Raw genomic sequence first — 10,495 nt, 5'->3', positions numbered from 1 at the left:
GGAATACCGGTCACGACCTCGGGGATACCCGACCACGACCAAGGGATTGCTTGGAGACCGTGGAATGCGGGAGCGGGCGACGGTGAATTCGCCTCTCGGGCCGCTGGCGTTGGAGCCAGCAGCCTCATACTGGTGCCGGTGGCACCTGGGAAAATACAGCAGGTATACACCGACACATAGCCGCTTGAAAGACCACGGAATACGGGTAGCGGGCGGCTGAGAAGTCGCCTCTCGGGCCGTTGGCGTTGGAACCAGCGGCTTCATACTGGTGCCAGTGGCACCTATACAGCGGGGATACCCCCGGACAATGTATATCGCGGCTATCCCTTTTCACAGGGACCGCGGGGATATCCCTGCTGCAGGAACCGCGGGGATACCCAGCTCGGCAGGGGGGAAGTCCCGACTATAAAGGGAACCCCGGCTGCATACAAGGACCTCGAGACCAAGCTCTTGGGGGGGGGGGGGGGGGGGGGGGGGGAGAGAGTTGCCCCCGCAGCAGAAGGTTTAAAACAGGACCTGCAGGTACATTCTTTACTCTCAGGTTGTTTACTTCTATTTCTGTAAGGATGTGTTACAGGAAAGGAACCATGGACTAAGTCCAAATGGAGACTGACTGCGGAGGACCGCGGGAGTGCGGGCAGTCAGCAGCGGTTGGCTACACCTGGACCGCTAATCAGATTCAGATTCAACTTTAATTGTCATTGTCAGTGTACAGTACAGAGACAAAGAAGTGCCGTTAGCATCTCCGTGGAAGAGCGACATAGAATATGATTTCAATAAATAAAACTATTTACATGCATACAGTCATAGTGTTTTTCCTGTGGGAGGAGTGCCCGGGGGGGGTGATTGGCAGTCACCGAGGTACAGTGTTGAGTAGTGTGACAGCCGCAGGGAAGAAGCTGTTCCTGGACCTGCTGGTCCGGCAACGGAGAGACCTGTAGCTCCTCCCGGATGGTAGGAGGGTAAACAGTCCATGGTTGGGGTGAGAGCAGTCCTTGGCGATGCTGTGCGCCCTCCGCAGACAACGCTTGCTTTGGACAGACTCAATGGAGGGGAGCGAGGAACCGGTGATGTGTTGGGCAATTTTCACCAACCTCTGCAGTGCTTTCCGGTCGGAGACAGAGCAGTTGCCATACCATACTGTGATACAGTTGGTAAGGATGCTCTCGATGGTGCAGCGGTAGAAGTTCACCAGGATCTGAGGAGACAGATGGACCTTCTTCAGTCTCCTCAGGAAGAAGAGACGCTGGTGAGCCTTCTTGACCAGAGTTGAGGTATTGTGGGTCCAAGAGAGGTCATCGGAGATGTTGACCCCCAGGAACCTGAAGCTGGAAACACGTTCCACCTCTGTCCCGTTGATGTGGATGGGGGTGTGCATGCCGCCCCTAGACTTCCTGAAGTCTACAATGAGCTCCTTGGTCTTCTTGGAGTTAAGGGCCAGGTTGTCAGCACACCATGCTGCTAGGAGCTGGACCTCCTCCCTATAGACCGACTCATCGTTGTTGCTGATGAGGCCAATCACCGTTGTATCATCTGCATACTTGATGATGGTGTTAGTACCATGTACAGGTGTGCAGTCATAGGTGAAGAGGGAGTATAGGAGGGGGCTCAGCACACAGCCCTGTGGAATGCCGGTGTTCAGGGTGAGGGTTGAAGAGGTGTGCTTGTCTAACCTAACAGACTGGGGTCTGTTGGTTAGAAAGTCCAGATTGATCATCAGTCTCCGACCTGGCACCTGCACAGTCCGTATGGACATCACAGACTGGCGGGAAGTCCAAGCAGAAGTCGGACAGACCGAAGGGAGTCGGGCTGTGAAGACTGTGATCGAATATCCCGCATGGAGCGGTTGATGGAGCAGATGCTCCAACGTGAAAATGCTCCAGTACATGGAGTCTAGTCACCATGCGGTCCTAGGACGCCCATGGCAGCACCTCATAGAGGGCTGCATAATGCATCTCCCTCGACAGAGGGGAGCATTAGGAGTCACTTCTGGGCTGACTCTGAAGACAGGGGTTTGGCTGAAGATACCACAAGTGTGCTGGCGGTGCAGGAACAACAACCAGCAGCAAGGCTGTGAATGGCATCTCCGGTGGCAGCACCCCTACGCACCCACCAACAAACCATGGAAAGTGGTGAAAGCTTGAAGGCCGTACAACCAGGACAAAGGTCTTTTCAGGCCATAGCCCAGAAAGGCCTTCCTGGAAGATGCGCCAACCCCGTACTCGAAGCTCCTCTACCTCCCAGGAGTAGAATGTGCAAAATGATGCACACAAGGTTAAGGCAGTTACTGGGTCGGTTAGCATAAGTCCTACCATTCGGATGTGGAAGGATGACACAACTCCTGGTTCCCCATCCGGCGGTATGAAGGTATGGAGCCACATCGATGATGCCTCCTGTCACGGATACAAATTGGTAATATTTACACTGGTTTGAATATTTACACTGGTTTGGGATAACATGAGATTAGTTTATACTGCACAGCAGGTATGGTTGGAGTTGCCTTCAAGGCAGGCTCACAATTATGGGAGATATGGACTGTTCATTGTCAACAGCTTCAACCCGCATGTGCAGTATAGACATTTCTGAATAACTTCCATGTGAGCATTTCCGCTCACAGGCTTCGGAGATATTTGAAATTTAGCTGGATGAGGCAATGATACACTCAAAAGCGTTGCAAAATGGGCTAACCAGTTCCCAGATTATTTACCAAATCACTACAATCAGTGCTTGGACTGCACAGAGCTAACAAACAAGTGTTATGGCCAATCTGGATGATATTGAACATACTGTATCAGCCACATAGCCATATTTGAGAAATTGGGTTCCTCATCCGTCCAGTTAAATTTAAGTTAAGTTGATACCAACTGAAACTATTGATTATTGAGATACAATTAAGCCATTCATTTGTCTGGGATTCTGAGACAAAAGATTAGACCTCTGCTATTCCCAGGTGAAACTATCAAAGTCACTATGGTGGACGAACAGTATTCAACATTGGTACACTAAACCTTTCATCCGTAAATCTTCAGTCAATTCCAAACTGATGCTATTACTCCAAGATGGAATATTACTAATACCATCTCTAGTCACGTGAGGCAGATGGGATTAGCATGAGTTATCAATTGTTCAGTTATGGTATCAACTGCCAATGTACACCAAGTGCATTCTGTGCATTAAAGGTGTGTGAATATGCATAATCTGCATGCACAAGTCCAAGGTGATACACTTTGGTGGTGGTATAAGTAAGGCTGCAATCAAATAAAAGTATCCGGTGACAGTTTTAGCTAACCACATTTAGCACTGGTGTATTAAATCAGGGCTTGAAATTAACGGTTGCCCGGGTGCCATTGACCACTCAAAGCGCCGCCGGGCAACCTAAACACCGAGTCATTTTGCCCGGCTTGACAACCAGATACTGGTTTATACCGAAGATAGACCCAAAAAACTGTAGTAACTTGGCAGGTCAGGCAGCATCTCTGGAGAAAAGGAACGCAACGTTTTGTGTCGGCGGTGACGGCTGTATTGTGTGGGCAAGATACCAGGTGCCTGGTGATGAAGGGTCGGAGCGAATGATGGACCATGACAACGGCTCCATCTCCTCCTCCTCCCGCCCCCGCCCGCCCTGATAATCTGCTTGCAAACCCGCTAACGGCGCACTTTCTAAACAAACCCTCCCGCACGCCGAGGCCGGGAGGAGAGAGGGGGAGGGAGGCCTCGGCGTGCGGGAGGGTTTGTTTTGAAAGTGGTTATCGCCGTTAGCATGGAGCCGCTATCGCGGTCACTGCTGCTGCTGTGCGGGACCCGTCATTCGCTCCGACACTTCTGAAGCAGCTGCACCATAGATCCTATAGCTATAGGGTCTTTGAGCTGCACCGCTCGGCCCCGCACTTTGCTGTTGGCTGGCGGAGGAGGGATGCAGTGGCGAGGAAATCCCAACGGCCAAGGCAGTGGGGCGATGTTGTCCGAGGAGCGCTGACCTTCCTTCCTCCCCACCTCGCCCCCTTCTCTCTCTCTCTCTTGTACGCACCCTCCACCCCTCCCCCCCTTATGCTTGGACCCCTCCTTTCCATCCTGCACTGATCCCCATTCCCGCCTCTATTCAGTCCTCACTGACATCCCCTGTGCTCCCCTCCCCATCTCCCCCCCCCAATCTATTTATCCTGCGCTGATCACCCTATCCAACTCGCATTGATTCTCCTGCCACACCCCCCCCCCCCCCCATCCATCCTGCAATGGTTCCCCAATTCACCCTGTACTTACCCCTTTCCCATCCATCCTGCACTTCTCCTCCATCCATCCTGTACTGATCCCCCATCCATCCTGTATTAATCCACGCACTCACCCTTCATTGGCCTACTGATGCAGTGTATGACGCCTGGACTCGTTTCCATGGCATAAAATCACAGAGCTTTAAAATCTTCACGTAGTCACTCACATGACTCCGAAGTACAATAGTAAGATTAAACGAGAACTTACCAGTTTGAAGTTTGATCTTTATTTTATGAGGAGTAACGTTGAGGGATTACGTGCCCTCCACGCCCAAACCTCTATCATAAAGGTCAACTGGTATTCTAGTTCTCTTATCTTACTATGTTCAGTTCAACTAACTGTTATCTGTGATTTCACACCGCTGCTTTGAAGATTGACACGCATACGCACTGGCGGGCTCTTCACGTAATCCCTCAACGTTACTCTTCATAAAATAAAGATCAAACTTCAAACTGGTAAATTCTCGTTTATTCTTACTATTATCATTTATCAAGTGTGACATTTATACGATGCCTGTGTGACTGGAGATAGGTGTGTGATTGGAATCAGCTTAAAAATCTTTAGATTTTGCAAGGATAAAGCAAATTCATACTTTTCAGGTTTATAATATTGTTAATTATATTCTAACTATGTGATGTGTAATACAACCATCTGTGCTCTGGGGCTGAGGTATGTTGTGTTTGAAAGGATTATAACGGGTGGGCGGCGCGACTCGTGTCGCAGCGGCCTCTGCAGTCCGTCTGTCGTTTTTTTATTTTTTGTCTTGTTTGTATGTAGCTTTTTAAAAAAACTGGGTATGTGTGTGGGGGGCGGGGGTGGGGGGGTGGGGAAACTTTTTAAAATCTTTCCCCTGCACGGAGAACCCGACCATTTCTCTGTCGGGTCTCCGTTGTCGTTGGGGCCAAGCACCGTGGAGCGGCCTCCAACCGGAACGACCTGGGGCTCCAGTCGCGGAGCTGCGGACTTACCCACCATCGTGGAGCTGGCCGAGTTCGGAGCGGGAGGAGCGGTGGTGGCGCGCTGCTGCGACCCGACCCAGGAGATTCGGAGGCTTACCGCAGGTCTGGTGGACGGTGACACCGGGAGCCCGCGGGTCACTGCTGGGGGACCGCTTTTCGGGGCTTCCGCAACGGCGACTTCTCCCGCCCGAGTTGCGGGGTTGAGGATGACCTGGAGCGGGGGCTTACATCATCGCCCGGCGCGGCTTTATAATTGCCGCGGGACTTATTACCTATCGCCCGCCGGGGGCTTTGACTCTGACATCGGGAGGAGAATGAGGAGTGCTGGGGAGAGATAAGACTTTGCCTTCCATCACAGTGAGGAGGAGATTCACTGTGATGGATGTTCGTGTAAATTGTGTTGTGTCTTGGTTCTTTTTCTTGTTTGTATGACTGCAGAAACCAAATTTCGTTTGAACCTCTGGGTTCAAATGACAACAAATAAATTGTATTGTATTGTATTGTAACCATTAGGACCCTTTATTTAGGTTTATAGGTTAAGAGATAACATTTTTCCCTGAGACGTACTGAGTTTAATGGGAACAATGTGTCTTGTGTATATAAATTGAGTGACCACTGTATCTCTTATAATTTGAGACGTGGGTTCTGGGAATTGAGTCCACTTTTCTTTGATTTCACTTTGTTAAAATGAAACGACTGAACAAAGAAGTCAAGAGTGCTTGGCTGACAGAGCCCATAAAAAGGGAGTCATGTGACTTTAAATATCGTAAGTATGGAAAAATACTGGGAAGGAGAAGATAAGTGGGAACAAGTGATTGGCTGATGATGAGGGAATGTTGGCAAATGATTGGATATGGAAATGTAACAGGGGTGGGGCATGCAGAGTTGGACATGGTATAAAAATATATGATCCTTCATTTGTGGCTCAGAGACCTCCACGTGGACTGATGACGTGGTGGGGATCCAACTTTTGTTTGCAAATAAAAGTTTAAACTTCTTACGTCTGAAGAATTCTCTGCGTTGCCTCAGTTAATTTTGAGTATTGGAAACCACGACACCTCCCCCAAGCTGGCTACCTCCCACCCCTTACTCTCCCAAGCTGGCTCCTGCCGCACTGTCACGGGCTGTGGGACGGCAGCGTACTCACACATGGGGCTGGGTAGAGCCCCATGGCTCCGGGCAGCGGACGTCAGCTGCAGCTGAGTTGGGGACAGTCTAGTCCCTCCACCCACCTACAGTTTCTGACCGCGCTGCACCGGCACCATGACCACCCTGCCAGGGTGATTCACCCCCCCCTCGACCCACACCGGGGTGATTCACCCGTCCCCCCGGACCCCCACATGGGGTGATTCACCCGGGTGGCGGGCTGTCTAGCCCCGCCGCTGCGTTTCAGCCGCCAAACACCAAATGATATTGCCAAGCGCAGGAACTATCTTGGAAGTTGTGGGGAGTTGTCCTACTGCCCTGCGGCTACAGATATGCATAGAAGCGAGAATAATTTATTATTATTTTTGGAGATGGTTGGCATTTTCTTTCATTATTGACAGTACAACCTGAATTCTGAAGAACACAGTGAGGTCAGGAAATACTTGCTTTATTTGTTACGCAAGGCACAAAAGCGTCAAGACTTTCTATTGTACAGCGAATCCATTATTTGGCCATCATACCTTGCGGTACAAATCGCCAGTCTCTTCATAAAAGCAAGAGTGGGCATGTTGTTATAGAAACTCCTCAGAGGAAAGGCCCTTGTCGGAAAGGAAACATTTCCTAATCTAATCAAATCCATGAAACAAATAAAACAACAGTGGCCAAACGATATTGCCAAGTGCAGGAACTATCTTTGAAGTAATGGGGAGGTGTGCGACTGTCCTACGGCTACAGATATGTATAGAAGCGAGAATAATTTCTTACCATTTCTGGAGATGGTTGGCATTTTCTTTCATTATTGATAGCACAACCTGAATTCTGAAGAATTCCAAAGAGCACAGTTGTCAAAGTTCGTCTCTTAAAGAAAGCAGACAGCAACAAAATTGTTACAAGTAAACCAAAGCAAACTTTTAATCAATTTGCCAGCCGGGAGTGGCGAGATCTACAAAGTGCACACACGTTGCTTAGCGCTTCTCGGGCTCCACTCAATGAACAAAGGAAAGTTAGTGTAATTATACATTTTCTTATCAATAAAACACAACTTCTAAATCTGAGTGAAAGGTCAACCTACGAGCCACACCCCGCAAATTCCACTAGCATGTGCAGTGCCCTACCAGGGGTTCAAACACACTGGATAAAGTGTACACCAACATCAAGGACGCTTACAGAGCTCTCCCCTGCTCATCCCTGGGGCAATCCGATCACCTCTCACTGTTTCTACTGCCTGCATACAAACCCCTCATCCGCAAGACCAAACCTGCAATAAGGACGGTCAAAATATGGCCCGAGGACGCCACTCTAAAACTCCAGGACTGCTTTGATCGCACCGACTGGGACCTGTTTGAACAACAGGCTACCAGTGGTACAGAGGTAGACTTGGATTAGTACACATCCACTGTGCTCTCCTACATCAACTGCTGTGTGGAGACTGTCACAGTGGACAAGCAAATAAAGATGTTCCCAAACCGGAAACCCTGGATGAACAAGGATGTTCAGGATCTGCTAAGGGCACGCAACAATGCCTTTAAATCCAGGGACACTTCTGCCTAATGTGCTGCCAGGTCGAACCTGAACAAAGGCATAAAAATGGCCAAAGGCATCCACAGGCAAAGGGTGGAAGACCACTTCAATACCGCGGACACCAGAAGCATGTGGCAGGGTGTCAGGGACATCACTGACTACAAGAGCAGCCCCACCTGCCCCCACGGAGATATCAGACTGGCCAACGAACTAAACACCTTCTTTGCCCGCTTCAAAACTGGCAACACCACCAGGAGTGGAATAACCCCGGCCATGGCGGAGGGACAGGCCTTAACACTGAGCACTCAGGAGGTACAGTGCGCTCTGCGTAGGATCAATCCACGCAAGGCTGCAGGCCCGGATGGAGTCCAGGGAAGGGTACTAAAGGACTGTGCTGTACAGCTGGCGGAGGTATTCACGAGAATCTCCAATCTATCTCTATCTCTGGCAAAGGTCCCCAAGTGCCTGAAAACAGCCACCATAGTGCCAGTGCCGAAAAAGTCCAAAGTCACCAACCTGAATGACTACCGCCCGGTTGCCCTAACTCCAATCCCAATGAAGTGCTTCACAAGGCTGGTCCTCTCCCACATCAAATCCAGCATCCCTGCCTCACTGGACTCTCATCAATTTGCATACAGGGCAAATAGATCAACAGAGGATGCCATCTCTCTGGCTCTTCACACTGTCCTGACTCACCTGGACAGACATGGCACGTATGTGAGGATGCTCTTCGTTGACTATAGCTCTGCATTCAATACGGTGACTGCAGGCAGTGAGACTGGGACTGCACCTGTCCTCCACTATCACCCTGAGCACCGGCACACACACAGGGCTGTGTACTAAGCCCCATGCTCTACTCCCTCTTCACTAATGACTGTGTTCCTGCATTCGACACCAACACCATCGTGAAGTTTGCAGACGACACAACAGTGATTGGGCTGATCACCAACGGTGATTAAACAAAATACAGGGCGGAGGTGCAGAACCTGGCGGACTGGTGCGCACGTAACAACTTGTCACTAAACACCTCCAAGACCAAGGAGCTGATTATTGACTTCAGGAGGTCCCATAATAGAGAATACGCCCCAATCTCCATTTACGGGGAAAGTGTGGAGAGAGTGTCCACCTTTAAGTTTCTGGGCACTCACATTTCAGAGGACGTCACATGGTCCACCAACACCGCTGCGCTGGTCAAGAAGGCACAGCAACGACTGTTCTTCCTGAGGACATTAAAAAAGACTGGTCTGCTCCAACAGCTGCTGACAACGTTTTACCGCTGCACCACTGAGAGCATATTAACGTATGGCATCTCTGTGTGGTATCTCAGCTGCACGGAGGCGGAGAGGAGAGCTCTTCAGCGCGTCGTCCACAGAGCGCAGAGGATCATTGGGACAGAGCTACCAGCCTTGGAGGGCATCTACCACACACGGTGCCTCAGGAAGGCCGTCAGTATCCATAAAGACTCCTCATACCCTTGTAACGGACTGTTCGAACTACTTCCCTCCGGCAGACGTTACAAGGCCTTCTACGCCCGAACCTCCAGACTCAGAAACAGCTTTATTCCCAGAGCTATAGCGGCTCTGAACCGGCCCTGCTGAGTACCCCCCACCCCCCCTGGACAGTCTCCCTCAGATGGTCATGTCGCAGTTAATTAATTTATTTTATTTTTTTGACATCGGATGGAGCTGCATACTAAATCTCGTTGCACTGATGTGCAATGACAATATAAGATATTATTATTATTATTATTAAGGTTCGTTGCCTAAAGGGCCGGTCCCACGAGCATGCGACTGCATGCGGCAAGCACGACCTAACGTGGTCGCTTGAGCCGTATGGCCTCGCGGGGCCGGTCCCACTTCGATCGCTGGAGCGGTATGGAGTTGTGCGGAGCTGGTCCCTACATCGCGCGGGGCTCCGAAAAACTGACACTGTCCAAAAATTCCACGTGACAACAGCCGGCCGGCCCGCAGCCGCATTGAGGCTCGACGCCGTACGCAGCGTCCAGACGGCGTACGCCTAGCGCGAACTTCCCGCGGACTTCGCTCGAACTTCACGTCAACTCGTATGGGATCACTCGACCTCCGTGCGGCCCCCGCTTCCGGTTTGGTCGCGCTTACCACATGCAGTCGCATGCTCGTGGGACAGGCCCTTAAGGGAAACAAGGGAGGCTGGACTCATATATTTGCAAAGTTAGCCTTAATCTCAAATCTTGGCACAGCTTCAGTACAGCTGCCCATTACGGAAGGACAACTAACTCCATTTTGTTTTCAAATGACTGCCATCTTGGTTCCAGATTGGGCATCCGCCTGTGAACTAAAACAAGCTTGTAAAACTTGGATGAAAGCCATTACCTTGTCCTTAGATGGGACAGGCAGTTCAGACAGATATCTTATATGGTGCTGTGCCCAGACAATACATCTCTATGTTAATACATTGTTTCAATGATTAGTATAAACCAAGCTTCCAATATTTTCCCAGACTTTATTCTGCTGGGAAAATTCTATTTTAAATTTGACTGCTTTCTGTTTTTCAGCAAATTTCCATTTTTAATTTACGAACCAAGCCTGGCCAAATTAAACTCTTTCACAGTGAGGTCAGGA

The 10,495-nt window shown here is 50.1% G+C and overlaps 1 long non-coding RNA gene across 1 annotated transcript in view; it reads right to left on the bottom strand.

Annotated features, from left to right (window-relative positions):
* Window positions 1-10,076: 10,076 nt before the first annotated feature.
* The window catches only part of LOC116968604, a 17,097-nt gene continuing 16,678 nt past the window's right edge, over window positions 10,077-10,495 (bottom strand). Inside the window, exon 3 of the long non-coding RNA XR_004410479.1 lies at window positions 10,077-10,384. This is a non-coding gene — a long non-coding RNA (uncharacterized LOC116968604). The remainder of the gene's footprint in view (window positions 10,385-10,495) is intronic.

The sequence above is a fragment of the Amblyraja radiata genome, chromosome 45, assembly GCF_010909765.2.
Source record: "Amblyraja radiata isolate CabotCenter1 chromosome 45, sAmbRad1.1.pri, whole genome shotgun sequence".
NCBI lineage: Eukaryota > Metazoa > Chordata > Chondrichthyes > Rajiformes > Rajidae > Amblyraja > Amblyraja radiata.
This window is presented reverse-complemented; position numbering and strand designations above follow the sequence as displayed.